Source organism: Hyla sarda, chromosome 5, assembly GCF_029499605.1.
Source record: "Hyla sarda isolate aHylSar1 chromosome 5, aHylSar1.hap1, whole genome shotgun sequence".
In the NCBI taxonomy this organism is placed as follows: domain Eukaryota; kingdom Metazoa; phylum Chordata; class Amphibia; order Anura; family Hylidae; genus Hyla; species Hyla sarda.
Window position 1 is genome coordinate 14234831 of NC_079193.1, and position 19901 is coordinate 14254731.

Consider the following 19901-nt stretch of genomic DNA (forward strand, 5'->3'; position numbering starts at 1 on the left):
CTCTTCACTAATGTTGAGCACGAATATTCGTAATGCGAATTTTTATCGCGAATATCAGCACTTTGTGATTTCGCGAATATTTAGAATATAGTGCTATATATTCGTAATGACGAATATTCATGTTTTTTTTTTTTCACATGCAAATTTTTATGTGACTTTTCCATGCGAATAGGGGTCTATCACATGGGGCTGTTTTTTTTTTTTTGTTTTTTTCACATGCAAATTTCGGCATGGAAAAAAAGTGAATGAACATAGCGAATATGCGAATTTCGCCAACGTAGGACGAATAATCATTAATATATTCCCAAAATATTGCGAATTTGAATGTGGCCCCTGCTGTCCATAACTATTAGTGACCCCCCCCCCTACTAGTGTTGAGCACGAAAATAAAAAATGCTAATTTTTACCGTGAATATCGTCACTTTGCGATTTCGCTAATATTTAGAATATAGTAATATATTTTCGTAATGACGAATATTCGTGTTTTTTATGCAAATTTATGCGAAAATGTTTGTGAATATCGGCACTTCCAGACTGGACACTGATCCCTCCCTTTTTTTTAGGTGAAAGATACAATTGTGCATGCGCACTATGCGAATTTCATTATAAATTTTCGCATGAAAAAAAATATTATAAACTAACATAGCGAATAAGTGGATTTCACAAACATAGGACAAATATTTGTCCATATATTCGCGAAACATTGCAAATTCGAATATGGCCCCTGCCGCTCATTACTAGTGATGAGCGGCAGGGGCCATATTTGAAGTTTCGATGTTTCGCAAATATATGGACGAATATTCGTCCTATATTCACAAAATTCGCATATTCGCTATGTTCTTCCCTCCCCCCCCCATGCGAAAATTCTTAATGAAATTCGCATAGTGCGCATGCACAATTATATCTTTCACCTAAAAGAAGGGAGGGATCAGTGTCCTGATTGGATGTGCCGATATTCGCATAAAAAAAAATTGTAGTATTCGTCATGACGTATATACATATCTCAATATATTCTGAATATTCGCTAAATCGCGAAGTTCCGATATTTGCAGAATTTCGTTCCGAATTTTCGCATGAAAAAAAACTAACACAACGAATAAGCGGATTTCACGAAAATTCGTAATGAAATTTGCATAGTGCGCTTGCACAAATATATCTTTCACCTAAAAGAAGGGAGGGATCGGTGTCCAGTCTGGAAGTGCCGATATTCGCATAAATATTCTCATAAAAAAAACAAAACATAATAATAATAATATTCGTCATTACTACTATATATATATATCAATATATTCGAAATATTCGCTAAATCGCAAAGTGCTGATATTCACATAAATATTCTCATAAAAAAAACAAAACATAATAATAATAATATTCGTCATTACTACTATATATATATATATATATATATATATATATATATCAATATATTCGAAATATTCGCTAAATCGCAAAGTGCTGATATTCACATAAATATTTGCATTAAAAAAACTAATATTCGTCATTACGACTATATATATATATATATATATATATATATATATATATACATTAATATATTCTAAATATTCTCTAAATCGCGAAGTGCCAATATTCGCATAAATATTCGCATAGAAAAACTAATATTCTTCATTACGACCATATATATATATATATATATATATATATATATATATATATTAATATATTCTAAATATTCGCTAAATCGCAAAGTGCCGATATTCACAGTAAAAATTAGCATTTCGAATATTCGCGCTCAACACTACCCCCTCCTGCTTTGCCTTGTCTTAAACTTCCATGGAGCCATTGACCGGAGTCTCCGTTATCATGGAATATCCGGTTATTGCCGCTTCCGTCTCTCGGAGGGATGTGCAGCTGGGACACGACACTAATGTCCCCTGGGATCTGCAGAGATGACATAAGAGCCTCCGGCCGGTGGGATCTGCTCCGTCCCCCCCTCCACCACCACCAGCAAAAGAGCAACAATGTATCCAACCCTGATACAATAAACCAAAAAAGTCCGAAGTGGGGGAATCCCATAGAGGGGGCTCAGAGGATCCTACAGGGCTGTGACATCACAGAAGAGAAAAGACTGCAGGATCTGAGGGAGGGATGGAGTAATGGGGGGGGGGGGGGGATCATCCTCCTCCTCCTCCTCCTGGACCACCGCTCCATACAGAAAACAGACAAGATACAGAGAGGAGGAGGAGGAGGATGGGGGGGACATAAACAAGGACATCAATGCTAAATGAATCCTGAATTAAATCCACTAGATGGAGCCCGGGGTGATTCCATTGGATTGTATTAGGGCAGGAAGGTAGGAAGAGGAATCAGATCATCTGGATTGTGCAATTTGCAAGAGGTGAAAACTGTTCCCCCTGCGAGGAGACCCCCCAGCTCTGCCTGATACCCCCTCTATATGCAAAGATTCATCTGGGGGGGACCAGGAAAACAACAACATCCTTGGAGCCCCCAAGGCGAGTGCTGCCTGGAGCCCTGAATGGCAGCCTGTGGACCAGCAGCAGGTAAGGGGCATTCTATCCCTGGTTGGCTGTAGGGTTGGGGGGTCCAGGTTGGGTCTATGTGGCAGTGGTGGTGACAGTGGTGGTGATGGTGGTGGCAGTGGTGGTGATGGTGGTGACAGTCGTGGTGGCAGCGGTGGTGGTGGCAGTGGTGGTGATGGTGATGGTGGTGACAGTGGTGGCAGTGGTGGTGATGGTGGTGGTGGTGACAGTGGTGGCAGTGGTGGTGGTGATGGTGGCAGTGGTGGTGGCAGTGGTGGTGGTGATGGTGGTGGTGACATCTCATCCATGGTCTCCTATGTCCATCACTGGTGACTGCAGCTGGAGATGCTTTGCAGCTGCCCTGATCTTCAAGTCAGGTAGGTAGAAGACTGTAAGTGGGTGGCCATGGGGGCTGCAAAGGGTTAATGCTGCATTTTATTGGGGGGGAGGCGGGGTATCATTAGGTTGCATTATTAATGTAAGTCAGTGCTCTCTAACCAGGATGCCTCCAGCTGTTGCAAAACTACAATTTCCTTCGGCTGTCCAGGCATGCTGGGAGTTGTAGTTTTGCAGCAGCTGGAGGCACCCTGGTTGGGGAACATTGATGTAAGTTCTTGGTTGGCAGCAGGTAGGTGTTGGAGTCCATTGGCTGAGGGTCTGGTCTCCCATGACAATGAATCAATGAATGACCATGATGTCCATGAAGGGGGATTTTGGGGAGAAAAAATAAAAAAAAAATTTCTTTTTTTTTAATAAAAAATATATATATATATATATTCTGCTCTGCAGATTTTTTTAAGGCTGTGATGGTGAATGAGAAAACTAAGATCATTATCATCATAAGATTACATTATCCGTGTAAGTCAGTGTTCTCCAACCAGGGTGCCTCCAGCTGTTGCAAAACTACAATCCCCAGCATGCCTGGACACCTGAAGGCTGTCCAGGCATGCTGGGAGTTGTAGTTTTGCAACAGCTGGAGGCACCCTGGTTGGGGAACATTGATGTAAGTTCTTGGTTGGCAGCAGGTAGGTGTCGGATTCTGTTGGCTGAGGGTCTGGTCTCCTATGACAATGAATCAATGAATTACCATGATGTCCATGAAGGGGGATTTTCAGGGGGGGGGGGGGGGGGGTGGAATAGAAAAAAAAATGTTCTTTTATTTATTTTTATTTTAAGCCTGTGATGGTGAATGAGAAAACTAAGATCATTAGGTTACATTATCCATGTAACTCAGTGTTCTCCAACCAGGGTGCCTCCAGCTGTTGCAAAACTACAATTCCCGGCATGCCTGGCTGTCCAGGCATGCTGGGAGTTGTAGTTTTGCAACAGCTGGAAGCACCCTGGTTGGGGAACATTGATGTCATTTACGTTCTTGGTTGGTGAAGGAGTCCATTGACTGAGGGTCTGGTCTCCTATGACAATAAATTACCATGATGCCCATGAAGGGGGATTTTTGGAAAATGTAAAAAAAAAAAAATTAAAAAAAATCACCTGAATAATCTTAGTTTTCTCATTCACCGTCACAGCTTAAAAAAAAAAATGATATGTTTTTTTTTTTTTGTTTTTTTTTTAAAGCTGTGACGGTGAATGAGATTCAGATGATTTCTCCAAAATTGGCGTCTTCATGGGGTTTGGTTCAGGAAGATGAGAGACTTGTGTGTCATCTGGACAGGAGCTCGTCCATCCGTCAGTAAATATGGAGAGAGTTTTTTTTTAAGCTGTTAGTAAAAGAAATAGAGGGGTCGGTAATTGGCTGCGAACTTCGTTTTACTAGTGATATAGGCAGATGCAGCAGAGCTGAATTTGACCAATTTGGGTTCTGCCACATCCGACAAACCCAGCTCTGTTATACAGTATATACCAACCAAGCTCTGCTGCATGACAAACTCGGCTCTGCTATATATGACAGATACAGCCTGGTTATACAGTCTATGACCAACCAAGCTCTGCTGCATGACAAACTCGGCTCTGCTATATATGACAGATACAGCCTGGTTATACAGTCTATGACCAACCAAGCTCTGCTGCATGACAAACTCGGCTCTGCTATATATGACAGATACAGCCTGGTTATACAGTCTATGACCAACAAAGCTCTGCTGCGTGACAAACTCGGCTCTGCTATATATGACAGATACAGCCTGGTTATACAGTCTATGACCAACCAAGCTCTACTGCATGACAAACTCGGCTCTGCTATATATGACGACCTTAGCTTTTATTAATATGACAGATACAGCCTGGCTATACAGTCTATGACCAACAAAGCTCTGCTGCATGACAAACTCGGCTCTGCTATATATGACGACCTTAGCTTTTATTAATATGACAGATACAGCCTGGCTATACAGTCTATGACCAACAAAGCTCTGCTGCGTGACAAACTCACCATTTCTGTGTATGACAACTTTAGTTTTTATTCCTATGACAAACTCAGCTCTGCTATACAGTCTATGACCATCAAGGCTCTACTATATATGACACACACAGCTTTTCTTTTTATCTGACAAATTCAGCTCTGTTATACAGTCAATGACCAACCAAGCTCTGCTGCATGACAAACTCAGCTCTTCTATATATGACAAAATAAGCTTTTAAACAGCTGACAAATCCAGTTCTGTTATACAGTCAATGACCAACAAAGCTCTACAGAATGACAAACCTAGCCCTGCTACATACTGAATGACAAACCTAGCCCTGCTACATACTGAATGACAAACCTAGCCCTGCTATATACTGAATGACAAACCTAGCCCTGCTATATACTGAATGACAAACCTAGCCCTGCTATATACTGAATGACAAACCTAGCCCTGCTATATACTGAATGACAAACCTAGCTCTGCTATATACTGAATGACAAACCTAGCCCTGCTATATACTGTATGATATACTTAGCTCTACTATATACTGCATGACATACTTAGCCCTGCTATATACTGAATGACAAACCTAGCCCTGCTATATACTGAATCACAAACCTAGCTCTGCTATATACTGAATGACAAACCTAGCCCTGCTATATACTGTATGATATACTTAGCTCTACTATATACTGCATGACATACTTAGCCCTGCTATATACTGAATGACAAACCTAGCCCTGCTATATACTGTATGACATACTTAGCCCTACTATATACTGTACGATATACTTAGCCCTGCTATATACTGTATGACATACTTAGCTCTGCTATATACTGTATGATATACTTAGCTCTACTATATACTGCATGACATACTTAGCCCTGCTATATACTGAATGACAAACCTAGCCCTGCTATATACTGTATGATATACTTAGCCCTACTATATACTGTATGATATACTTAGCCCTGCTATATACTGTATGACATACTTAGCCCTGCTATATACTGTATGACATACTTAGCCCTACTATATACTGTATGATATACTTAGCCCTGCTATATACTGTATGACATACTTAGCCCTGCTATATACTGTATGACATACTTAGCCCTACTATATACTGTATGACATACTTAGCCCTACTATATACTGTATGATATACTTAGCCCTGCTATATACTGTATGACATACTTAGCCCTGCTATATACTGTATGACATACTTAGCCCTACTATATACTGTACGATATACTTAGCCCTACTATATACTGTATGATATACTTAGCCCTGCTATATACTGTATGACATACTTAGCTCTACTATATACTGTATGATATACTTATCTCTATTATATACTGTATTACATACTTAGCCCTGTTATATACTGTATTACATACTTAGCTCTACTATATACTGTATGATATACTTAGCCCTGCTATATACTGTATGACATACTTAGCCCTGCTATATACTGTACGATATACTTAGCTCTACTATATACTGTATGACATACTTAGCTCTACTATATACTGTATGACATACTTAGCTCTACTATATACTGTATGATATACTTAGCTCTACTATATGCTGTATGACATACTTATCTCTATTATATACTGTATGACATACTTAGCCCTGCTATATACTGTATGACATACTTATTTCTATTATATACTGTATTACATACTTAGCCCTGCTATATACTGTATTACATACTTAGCCCTGCTATATACTGTACAATATACTTAGCTCTACTATATACTGTACAATATACTTAGCTCTACTATATACTGTATGACATACTTAGCTCTACTATATACTGTATGACATACTTAGCTCTACTATATACTGTATGATATACTTGTCTCTATTATATACTGTATGACATACTTAGCTCTACTATATACTGTATGATATACTTGTCTCTATTATATACTGTATGACATACTTAGCTCTACTATATACTGTATGATATACTTGTCTCTACTATATACTGTATTACATACTTAGCCCTGCTATATACTGTACAATATACTTAGCTCTACTATATACTGTACAATATACTTAGCTCTACTATATACTGTATGACATACTTAGCTCTACTATATACTGTATGACATACTTAGCTCTACTATATACTGTATGACATACTTAGCTCTACTATATACTGTATGACATACTTAGCTCTACTATATACTGTATGATATACTTGTCTCTATTATATACTGTATTACATACTTAGCCCTGCTATATTCTGTACAATATACTTAGCTCTACTATATGCTGTATGACATACTTAGCCCTGCTATATACTGTATTACATACTTAGCTCTACTATATACTGTATGACATACTTAGCTCTATTATATACTGTATTACATACTTAGCCCTGCTATATACTGTACAATATACTTAGCTCTACTATATACTGTATGACATACTTAGCCCTGCTATATACTGTATTACATACTTAGCCCTGCTATATACTGTATGATATACTTAGCCCTACTATATACTATACGATATACTTAGCTCTACTATATACTGTATGACATACTTAGCCCTGCTATATACTGTATGACATACTTAGCTCTACTATATACTGTATGATATACTTAGCCCTACTATATACTGTATGATATACTTAGCCCTGCTATATACTGTATGACATACTTAGCTCTACTATATACTGTATGATATGCTTAGCTCTACTATATACTGTATTACATACTTAGCTCTACTATATACTGTATGACATACTTAGCTCTACTATATACTGTATGATATGCTTAGCTCTACTATATACTGTATGACATACTTAGCTCTACTATATACTGTATGATATGCTTAGCTCTACTATATACTGTATGACATACTTAGCTCTACTATATACTGTATGACATACTTAGCTCTACTATATACTGTATGATATGCTTAGCTCTACTATATACTGTATGACATACTTAGCCCTGCTATATACTGTATTACATACTTAGCTCTACTATATACTGCATGACATACTTAGCCCTACTATATACTGTACAATATACTTAGCCCTGCTATATACTGTATGACATACTTAGCTCTACTATATACTGCATGACAGTGGTCTCTAACCTGTGGACCTCCAGATATTGCAAAACTACAACTTCCAGCATGCCCGGACAGCCAACAGCTGTCCGGGCATGCTGGGAGTTGTAGTTTTGCAACATCTGGAGGTCCGCAGGTTGAAGACCACTGCTCTATGACATACTTAGCCCCACTATTTACTGTACGACATACTTAGCTCTACTATATACCGTACGACATACTTAGCTCTACTATATACTGTACAATATACTTAGCTCTACTAAATAACACTAGATCCCTACCAAATAACACTGCTTCATCTCCCAAGCTTAGTTGGGACAAATCCAACCAAACAAGCTCTGCTACACATGTGACAAGTCCAGAATTACAATATCTGTCAGATCTACTGCTCTATTCAGGTCTGCCACTGTACATTTAAAGGGGTACTCTGGTGAAAACCTTTTTTCTTTTAAATCAACTGGTGGCAGAAAGTTAAACATGTTTGTAAATTACTTCTATTAAAAAATCTTAATGCTTCCAGTACTTATTAGCTGCTGAATGCTACAGAGGAAATTCCTTTCTTTTTGGAACGCTGATGACATCACGAGCACAGTGCTCTCTGCTGACATCTCTGTCCATTTTAGCAACCGTGCATAGCAGATGTATGCTAAGGGCAGCATGGTGGCTTGGTGGTTAGCACTGCTGCCTTGCATTGCTGGGGACTTTGGTTCAAATCCCACTAAGGACAACAATAAATAAAGCGTTATTATTATTATAATAACGTCAGAAGAGAGAACTGTGCTCTATCTTGCAACATCTAACATACCCAGCTCTGCAACATCTAACATACCCAGCTCTGCCACATCTGACAAACCTTGATTTGCTTAATCTGACAAACTCGGCTCGTCGACATTTGTAAGAAACAAACTAGCAGAATAAGGGTGCGTTCACACGCTATTTGTTTTTGCGGGTTTTTCGCTGCATATTTGAAAGGGGGCGGGCTCTTCTCGGCTGTTCGCATGCAGATTTTCCACAGAGAAATTTACACTGCGGAAAATCCGTTGCAAACCCCATTGAAGTCAGTAGGGACTGCGGCAGATTTTCCACAGCGTAAAATCCGCCGCAGAAAATCTGCTACAGACAGCCGACAAGAGCCCGCCCACTTTCAAATACGCAGAGGAAAACCCACAAAAACAAATAGCGTGTGAACGCACCCTAATAAAGCTAAAACTGATGTGAAATTAAACGTTACAAACTGATAAACTAGCTGCATTTCACAAACCTGTCTAGCAACTTCTGACATACTCAGCTCTGCTACATCTCACAAACGTAGATTTGTTTAATCTGACAAACTAAGCTTGTTTATATTTCTAAGAACAACAAATAAATAAATAAGTAAATAAATAATAATAAAATTCTAATATTAATAATAATAAGAATATTATGATTTTTTATTATTTGTTTATTATTTTTTATTTATAATAATACTATTATTCTTTAATATTTATGTATTAATTATTTTATTATTAATAATAATTGTTATAAAAAAATAATACAGAAATTAAGAAAAATACATTATTCATAATAATAATATTAATAATAACTAGGGGTGAGCGAATCGAATCTGACGAATCCGAATTCATTACGAATTTCAGGAAAAATTAGATTCACAACGAATGGGAATATCGCTGCTATTTGATCGTGTGAATCGCTTCATTAAACTCCATTTAGTGCCGTCCAGGCTCCAGGGGCATCTAAAATGGCAGATCAACATGTGAGGACATGGTGCAAGGAATCCTGGGAAGACGGGAACAGGGGTAGGCAGGATGACCCTGAATCACATGCAGGAGGCAGCCTATCAGCAGCCAGCCACTCCTATGATGTCACAGCCCTATATAATCAACAGCCATCTTGCGGCCAGTCACTTCAGCCTTTTATTGCAGAGAGATAGGACAGACAGCTCTTTGCGTTGCACAGAAAAGCATTTTTCCAGCAGCAATTCACCTTCCAGTCACATCAGTGTTCTGTTACAGAGAGGGACAGAGAGCAGTGGGTTGCACAGTGTGTTGCACAGAACAGCAGCAATTCACCTCAAGCCCAAATCCTGCCTAGAAGCACTGATAGGGATGGGAGTAAGAATGAGAGAGAGAGCAATTTTGGGTGTAGTACACAGCGACTGTGTGCTGCAGCACTGGTGTGTACTGCTGGTGTTGTACACAAATACTGTTTTAAGCATACTGGAGCGCATTGGCCTCCCCTCATAAGTGCATACCACATAACTAAATCTAAGTGGTGTACTATTTTGTACCTGTTAAAGTCTTAAGGGTTTAGATACTGTGAAAGGACAGCCAAAAGTACACACTTGCTGGTGTTGTACACAAATACTGTTTTAAGTGTAGTGAAGCGTATTGTACTTCCCTCATATATGGACTAAGTATGTCAGGCAGAGAAGTGCCAGGACGTGCACAGAGGAGTGGTAGAGACCTAAATTCATCAGGCAGAGGTCGCAGCAGACTAGGGGCGAGTGGCAGCAGGAGTCGCAGCGAGAGGCCTGAGCTCCCGGTATCAGCCAGCGGCCGTGTCTTGACCAGCAACCTATCTGCCGTCCTCGATTGGTTAACACGCTCATCCACTTCGTCACAAGTGACATCTGACACCCCCAGTCAACAGTCGGTGCGTTCCTCAGACACAATCCTCAGTTGGCATGGCCCGGGAGCAGTCCCTGTCCTCCCATTGCCTTTGTCCTATGCTGTTCCCTCTCCTAAAGAAGTATCTTATGCTGTGGGTTCAGATCCACTATTTACTGAGGACGATCTAATAGAGGACAGTCAGCAGCTACTGGACAGCCAAGAAGGGGAGGAGACATGCGCCGCTTCCTCCGCTAGGCGGGCAAGTAGTCATGAGGAGAGTGATGGGGGAGGCGGTGTTGGGAGCGTTCAGACTCATGAAGCAGACACTGTTGAGGAACCTGAGGAGGACATCAATGACATGCAGCCTACCTTCCCAGGAGGTAGTGAAACGGGTTCCTGGAGACGGCGGCAGTAGCAGTCAAACAGTGCGGACTGTTGGCGGGAAAATCAGCTACTCGGCGGTGTGGCAGTTTTTCATCAAGCATCCGGAGGATGTTGACCTGGCCACATGCAAGATGTATCGGCAGTAGGTGAAGCGTGGCCAGGGTCCCAATGTTGGCACCACGGCCCTGCATCAACATATGCAGCGTCACCATGAAGCGGCCTGGGAGAACCGTGGCTCCGATGTGGTGGTCCAGCCTGCTGCATCACCCAGTGGCACGCCACTCCCTCTTTCAGCGAGCCAAGGCTCTACCCCCTCAGCCGAAGGGAGCTGTGTGCCATACCCATCTTCTGTTGCTCCAGATGGTTCCGCTCCTCCTACTTCGAGTCAGTCATGCCACCAGCAATCCATCGGCGAAGCCATGTCCAAGAGACAACAGTATGTGCACACTCATCCAACGGCGCAGAAGCTGAATGGGCTCTTGCCCAAGTTGCTGGTGCTGCAGTCCCTCCATTTTCAAGTGGTGGACTCTGCACCTTTCAGAGAACTGATGGCTTGTGACGAGCCGAGGTGGAGAGTCCCAAGCCGTCATTTCTTTGCGAAGAAGGCAGTACCAGCCCTGCACAATTTTGTGGAACAGAAGGTGGGCCAGACCTTGAGCCTGTCAGTGTGTACCAAAGTGCATGGCAGCGCCGACATGTGGAGCTGTAACTATGGTCAGGGACATGTCCTTTACAGCCCACTGGGTGAATGTGGTTCCTGCACAGCCACAACAGCAACTTGGACAGGTCACGCTGCTTCCGCCTCCACGCTCTCAGGCCATTGGTCCTGTGACAGTGTGCGACTCCGCCTCCTCATCCTCCACCGTGTCCTTGGCCTCCACTGCACAGACAAGTCTCAGTGCCCCTCCAGCATACCATGTGTGCAAAGCACGGCGGTGTCACGCTGTTCTTCACATGGTTTGCCTTGTGAACGGAGTCACACAGGGGAGGAACTGCTAAAAGTCATTCATCAAGAAATGGAATCGTGGCTTACTCCACGAAAACTGGAAATGGGAACCATGGTGACCGACAACGGGAAAAACATCTTGTATGCGCTGCGACAAGGAAGCCTGAGACATGCGCCCTGCATGGCACACGTGTTCAACCTGGTTGTCCAGCGGTTCCTGTAGTGTTCCCCCCAACTGCAAGACATCCTAACAATGGGAAGGAAACTGTGCATGCACTTCAGCCACTCGTACACCACAAAGCACACCCTCCTTGAGCTGCAGCGTCAGAACAGTATCCCCCAACATAGTATGATATGCGACGTTGCCACACGTTGGAATTCCACCCTCCATATGTAGGATCGACTATACGAATAGAGAAAAGCCATCACCGATTTCTTGATGATCCAAGCGGATAAGGGTATTCCCCTGTGTAACTTCAATGTGAACCAGTGGCAGCTCATACGTGACACCTGCCGTTTGCTCAGGCCCTTTGAGGAAGCCACATTATTAGACAGATGCCAAGATTACAGGATGAACAACGTCATTCCACTGCTTAAACTACTACAACACGTGTTGGAAGCAATGGCTGGTCAGGGCACTGGAGATGTGGCACCTACATCTCACGGCCATATGAGCCCTGTGGGAGCTGAACTGGAAGAGGAGGGGGACAGTGGAGCACAGTTTAGGTTTCGCTAGATGGGCAGTTTTTCTAGTCATGTGACAGGAGAGGAGGAGCAGGAGCAGCCAGAGGAGCTGGAGGGTTATGAGGAGAGCGAGACAGAGGACACAGACACACCATGGCAGTATGCAGTGGAGATGGAGGCAGGGAGTCCCTCCGAGTCACTTGCACAAATGGCACGATGCATGCTCAGTTGCTTGTGTAGTGACCGCCGAATTGTCACCATTCTGCAGCGGGATGACTTTTGGATCTCCACCGTATTGGACCCTCGCTACCGTCCCAGAATGGGGGCCTTTTTCACACCCACTGAGATGGAGGACAAACTGACCTACTATAGAGACATCCTACTTAGTCAGCTGGCCAATGCCTATCAGCGCCATTGTCCATCCTCTCGCAGGTCGGACTCGGGGGGCCCTCTGCGCTCACCTTCTACTGCCATGCCTGCTGGGGAGGGGTGGCAGGAGCAGTACCAGCTCCATCAGCAGCAGCCTGAGTCTACAGTCGCTGATGAGTAGCTTTCTTCACCCGCATAGTGAAGCAACTCATCAGCAGCAGGGAGACCTGGAGCAGGACCTGAACCAGAAGGTGGTGGCTTACCTTGACATGACCATGCCAACACAAGTTGAAGATCCGCTGGACTTCTGGGCAGCCAGGCTTGATTTGTGGCCCCAACTAGCAGAGTTTGCCCTGGAAAAGCTGTCCTGCCCGGCCAGTAGTGTGCCATCAGAGCGGGTGTTTAGTGCGGCCGGGGCCATAGTCACCCCAAGGCGAACTCGTCTGTCCACTAAACATGTGGAGAGATTGACCTTTGTGAAGATGAATCAGGCATGGATCAGTCAGGATTTTCACCCACCAATGCCAGATGCCTCAGAGTAGATTGACCATGGTGCCACATCAACTCTTTACAAATACGGATAGTGCCAAACAGATATAAGGCACTCCTCCCCAGTTACAGACATTCCTCCGCATCAAACCACAAGTAAGTATTAAGGATATGCATTAGCTAAAACTTAACTTTTAATAATATTCTTAGGATAAAATATGTGAACCCACATTTTTTTTTTAAAATCAAACAAAAGGAAAGGTGTGCAAAAAACACCATGTGCTACCTCCATTACAAAGTATTGATGTAATGCAAAGACCTCTAAAAGGTGGAAGCGAACAACATATGGGCCATTGTAACCGGTGGGGGTAAAAACTTGTACGGCCCTATTCTTGCATTATTAATTCCCTTCTTGACAAGTGTTACTCGGCCCCACACAGAAACCTCTCCCTATTTCCACCTACAAACACTGACATTTCCCAGGGTTTTTAGGTGGAAATAGAGAAGTTTCCTATGTGGGGCCGTCCTTTTTAGGGAGAGTAACACATGCCAAGAAGGGAATTAATAGGTCGAGAGTAGGGCCTTACAGGGGAATTTTTTACCCCCACCTGCTAGAATAACGTTGTTAACTTCCAACTTTTCGAGGAAAGTGTTGCTCGTCTTAAAAAGGGCAGCCCCACATAGGAACCGCTCCCTATTTCCACCTAAAAACCCTGGGAAATGGCAGTGTTTGCAGGTGAAAATAGGTAGAGGTTCCTGCGTGGGGCCGCCCTTTTAAGGGCGAATAACACTTGCCAAGAAGGGAATTAATAATGTGAGAGTAGGGCCTTACAGGGGAAGTTTTTACCCCCCAAACGGTTACAATGGACCATACGTTGTTCCCTTCCACCTTTTAGAGGTCTTTGCACCACATCAATACTTGGTGGTGTAGGTGGCACATGGTGTTTTTTGCACACCTTTCCTTTTGTTTGAGTAAAAAAAAAATCTGGGGTACATATATTTTATCCTAAGAATAATATTAAAAGTAAAGTTTTACATAATGCATATCCTCAATACTTGTGCACACTAACACTTTTATAAAAGAGATCGCTTTCTTCTGCCTGCCAGCCTCAGCTACTATTCTGATACTGCCACCCGCCTGACGCCACACATCTGATGCCAAGTTCTCTTTTTTTCACCCACCTTCGTCACCGGGTACTGGTATTACCACCCACCACCCCACTATGTCACCGGGTCACTTTCAGAACTCCTGATGCGGCTGCTGCCACCTCCAGGCTGTCTCATTTTGCCACCATATGTTCTCCTCATGCTTTTGCCACCTACAGGCTGTGTCATTCAGCCACTAAATGGTCTCCTCATGCTGCCGCCACCTCCAGGCTGTGTCATTCAGCCACTATATGGTGTCCTCATGCTGCCGCCACCTCCAGGCTATGTCATTCAGCCACTATATGGTGTTCTCATGCTGCCGCCACCTCCAGGCTGTGTCATTCAGCCACTATATGGTGTTCTCATGCTGCCGCCACCTCCAGGCTGTGTCATTCAGCCACTATATGGTGTCCTCATGCTGCCGCCACCTCCAGGCTGTGTCATTCAGCCCCTATATGTTCTCCTCATGCTTCTGCCACCTCCAGGCTGTGTCATTCAGCCACTATATGTTCTCCTCATGCTTCCGCCATCTCCAGGCTGTGTCATTCAGCCACTAAATGGTCTCCTCATGCTGCCGCCAACTCCACGCTGTGTCATTCAGCCACTATATGGTCTCCTCATACTAATGCCACCTCCAGGCTCTGTAATTGTGCCGCTCTGCGGCAGTGGTTCTAATAGCGACGCCTCTGATCTGCATGTCATACTGAATAACAGTATTATTTCACTAACCCAGCACACTCCTTAGGATATGTGTTACAGCAAGGCAAAGTATTCTACACCCCTATTGAGGCTCTCTGTAGGCAAGAAATGGGCGTTTTTAATTTTGATTAACCGCGAATAAATTCGGACCGAAACAAATTTTTTGGGAAAATTCGGCAAATTGGCCAAACCAAATTTTTTTAAAAATTTACTCATCTCTAATAATAATAATACTATTATTTTATTTTATTATTATTTATTTATTATTTCGTAATAATAATAATAACGATTTAAAATTGTTATAAATATATAAATGTGTAGCCATTAAGGATAGTAAAATGTTCTAGTGTCCCTAAATTTGCAGTCTTTGGTGGTCTTATTTTTCAATCACTATAGTAACTTATTGCATTGACATAACACAGTCCAATAGAAAACCAATTCCAACACATCCTGATGCTTTGCTAAATAACAAACTCAGCTACACTAAGTCAATATATATAGATTAAAGGGGGAAATGTCTATTTAAACATATTTCCCATATTGGATATATCAGAGTCCGAGTCCTGACTGAAGATACATTAGTAAATTCCTGCACTCGACATATTTGGCTGTAGCAGAGCTGAGTTTGTCTTTGGCACAATTCAATTCTACATCATAATGTATTTTCTGTGGTTTTACATAGGATTTTGGAAAATTGCTGCAAAACCGCAACATGTGAACACAGAGCAACTGTAATAATCAGACTATATAGGGCAGTGTTTCCCAACCAGGGTGCCTCCAGCTGTTGCAAGACTACAACTCCCAGCATCCCCGGACAGCCGAAGACTGTCCGGGGATGCTGGGAGCTGTAGTTTTGCAAAAGCTGGAGGCACCCTGGTTCGGAAACACTGATATAGGGGATGCAATGCCATGCATTTATATATTAGCATAGGCTGTGTTCACAGATCGCGGTTATGCAACGTTTTCGGCGTGATTTTTCCAAAATCGCAGCAAAATACAAATCTCTTGCAAAATTTTTTGCAATGTAGTGCATCTATTTCAGCAATTTTGGCAGCTCCTCTTGCTCTATAACATGATACCTGCAGATTGTACTGTATTGTGTATATCATCTGCTCAGCTCCCCCTGCTCTATATCATGATACCTGCAGATTGTACTGTATTGTATATATCATCTGCTCAGCTCCTCCTGCTCTATAACATGATACCTGCAGATTGCACTGTATTGTGTATATCATCTGCTCAGCTCCTCCTGCTCTATAACATGATACCTGCAGATTGTACTGTATTGTATATATCATCTGCTCAGCTCCTCCTGCTCTATAACATGATACCTGCAGATTGTACTGTATTGTATATATCATCTGCTCAGCTCCTCCTGCTCTATAACATGATACCTGCAGATTGCACTGTATTGTGTATATCATCTGCTCAGCTTCTCCTGCTCTATAACATGATACCTGCAGATTGTACTGTATTGTATATATCATCTGCTCAGCTCCTCCTGCTCTATAACATGTTACCTGCAGATTGTACTGTATTGTATATATCATCTGCTCAGCTCCTCCTGCTCTATAACATGATACCTGCAGATTGCACTGTATTGTGTATATCATCTGCTCAGCTCCTCCTGCTCTATAATATGATACCTGCAGATTGTACTGTATTGTATATATCATCTGCTCAGCTCCTCCTGCTCTATAACATGATACCTGCAGATTGTACTGTGTTGTATAAATCATCTGCTCAGTTCCTCCTGCTCTATAACATGTTACCTGCAGATTGTACTGTATTGTATATATCATCTTCTCAGCTCCTCCTGCTCTATAACATGATACCTGTAGATTGTTCTGTATTGTATATATCATCTGCTCAGCTCCTCCTGCTCCATAACATGATACCTGCAGATTGTACTGTATTGTATATATCATCTGCTCAGCTCCTTCTGCTCTATATCATAATACCTGCAGATTGTACTGTATTGTATATATTATCTGCTCAGCTCCTCCTGCTCTATAACATGATACCTGCAGATTGTACTGCATTGTGTATATAAATATATATCATCTGCTCAGCTCCGCCTGCTCTATAACATGTTACCTTCAGATTGTTCTGTATTGCATATATCATCTGCTCAGTTCCTCCTGCTCTATAACATGTTACCTGCAGATTGTACTGTATTGTATATATCATCTTCTCAGCTCCCCCTGCTCTATATCATGATACCTGCAGATTGTACTGTATTGTATATATGATCTGCTCAGCTCCTCCTACTCTATATCATAATACCTGAAGATTGTACTGTATTGTATATATTATCTGCTCAGCTCCTTCTGCTCTATAACATGTTACCTGCAGATTGTACTGTATTGTGTATATAAATATATATCATCTGCTCAGCTCCGCCTGCTCTATAACATGTTACCTTCAGATTGTTCTGTATTGCATATATAATCTGCTCAGCTCCTCCTGCTCTATAACATGTTACCTGCAGATTGTACTGTATTGTATATATCATCTGCTCTGCTCCTCCTACTCTATAACATGTTACCTGCAGATTGTACTGTATTGTATATATCATCTTCTCAGCTCCCCCTGCTCTATATCATGATACCTGCAGATTGTACTGTATTGTATATATAATCTGCTCAGCTCCTCCTGCTCTATAACAAGATATACCTGCAGATTGTACTGTATTGTATATATCATCTGCTCAGCTCCTCCTGCTCTATAACATGATACCTGCAGATTGTACTGTATTGTATATATCATCTGCTCAGCTCCTCCTGCTCTATAACATGATACATGCAGATTGTACTGTATTGTATATATCATCTGCTCAGCTCCTCCTGCTCAATAACATGATACATGCAGATTATACTGTATTGTATATATCATCTGCTCAGCTCCTCCTGCTCTTTAACATGTTACCTGCAGATTAAACTGAATTGTATATATCATCTGCTCAGCTCCTCCTGCTCTATAACATGATACCTGCAGATTGTACTGTATTGTATATATCATCTGCTCAGCTCATCCTGCTCTATAACATGATACCTGCATGATTCAAGCAAAAAAGCCGGTGAGAGACCAGTGAAACGTTGTATCACTACTTTATGGGAAAATAAAATAACTACTTGAACCTTTTTTTGGAGTGCTGCAGAACCTCTTAGCATATCTATCTATCTATCTATATATCTAATATCTATCTATCCCATATCTATCTATCTATCTCATATCTATCCATTTATCTCATATCTATCTATCTCATATCTACCTATCTAATATCTATCTATCTCATTATCTATCTATCTATCTATCTATCTATCTCACATCTATCTATCTAATATCTATCTATGTCATATATATCTATGTATCTAATCTATCATCTGTCTATCCCATTCAAATCTGTTTAGGAGAGGTATTCTTAGTGATTGTTTAATCAATCTATCGGACGGATCTCCTTGTATTTCCTGACACCCGTAACACGCGGCTCCTCATATCTATGTTTTGGATGAATATAAACAAGCCTTTTCTGGTTTGGCACGCATTTCCCCGGCATACGGCCTTTTCCCTTTTAATCACAGAAGCCTCCTGGTTCGAAGCCTCAAGCCAGGTTTAGTGATCGACGATAATTTCACATTTTGTGCTTGATACTAAATGAAAGGAAACGCGCAGTACATGATGTCACATTGTGAGGCCCCTCCAAAGCCAGCCTCCCTGTTATCTATTACTACAAAGATTAAGCTTGGCTGCAGCTGCATATAATCAGCAGCCATATTCCGGCCAGTCACTTCATTCATTACACTGCAGAGAGATAGGACTGACAGCCTGTGTGTGTTACACAGAAAAGCTCATTCTAGCAGCGTTTCACCTCCTAGTCACATCAGCGTTCTGGTGGACAAAGAGCAGTGTTTTTTCCACTGAAAAAGGATTTTTACTGCAGCCAGTAACCTCCCAGTCACTTTCTTCAGCATTGTATTACAGAGAGGGGCAGAGAGCTGAGTGCAGAAGGGCATTCATCATCATCAGGAGAATAGGGTTGTAGGTTGCCGTGAGGCAGCAGCTGAGCCAACAAGGTGGTAGCATGGTACACAGTCAGCATGGTGGCAGAAGTGGAAATTTTGGAGCCAAACATGCCCGGGGAGACCACCTGCTTCGAGGCAGCCTTCCTTCCCGGGAGGTAGTGGAATGGGTTCCTGGAGACGGCGGCAGTAGCAGTCAATCGTGCGGACTGTTGGTGGGAAAATCAGCTACTCGGCGGTGTGGCAGTTTTTCTTCAAGCATCCGGAGGATGTTGACCTGGCCACATGCAAGATGTATCGGCAGTAGGTGAAGCGTGGCCAGGGTCCCAATGTTGGCACCACGGCCCTGCGTCAACATATGCAGCGTCACTATAAAGCGGCTTGGGAGAACCGTGGCTCCGATGTTGTGGTCCAGCCTGCTGCATCGCCCAGTGGCCAGCTGCTCCCTCTTTCACCCAGCCAAGGCTCCACCACCTCAGCCGAAGTGAGCTGTGTGTCATACCCATCTTCTGTCGCTCCAGATGCTCCTGCTCCTCCTACTTTTAGTCAATCATTCTGCCAACAGTCCATCGGCGAAGCCATGTCCAAGAGAGAA

At 42.4% G+C, this 19901-nt stretch overlaps 1 protein-coding gene across 1 annotated transcript in view; it reads left to right on the forward strand.

Moving 5' to 3' along the window:
- The first annotated feature begins 2220 nt into the window (after positions 1-2220).
- Positions 2221-19901, forward strand: part of DGKB (diacylglycerol kinase beta) — a 579157-nt gene continuing 561476 nt past the window's right edge. The window contains exon 1 of the mRNA XM_056518908.1: positions 2221-2522. The gene's annotated coding sequence lies outside the window, so the exon portion shown is untranslated. The remainder of the gene's footprint in view (positions 2523-19901) is intronic.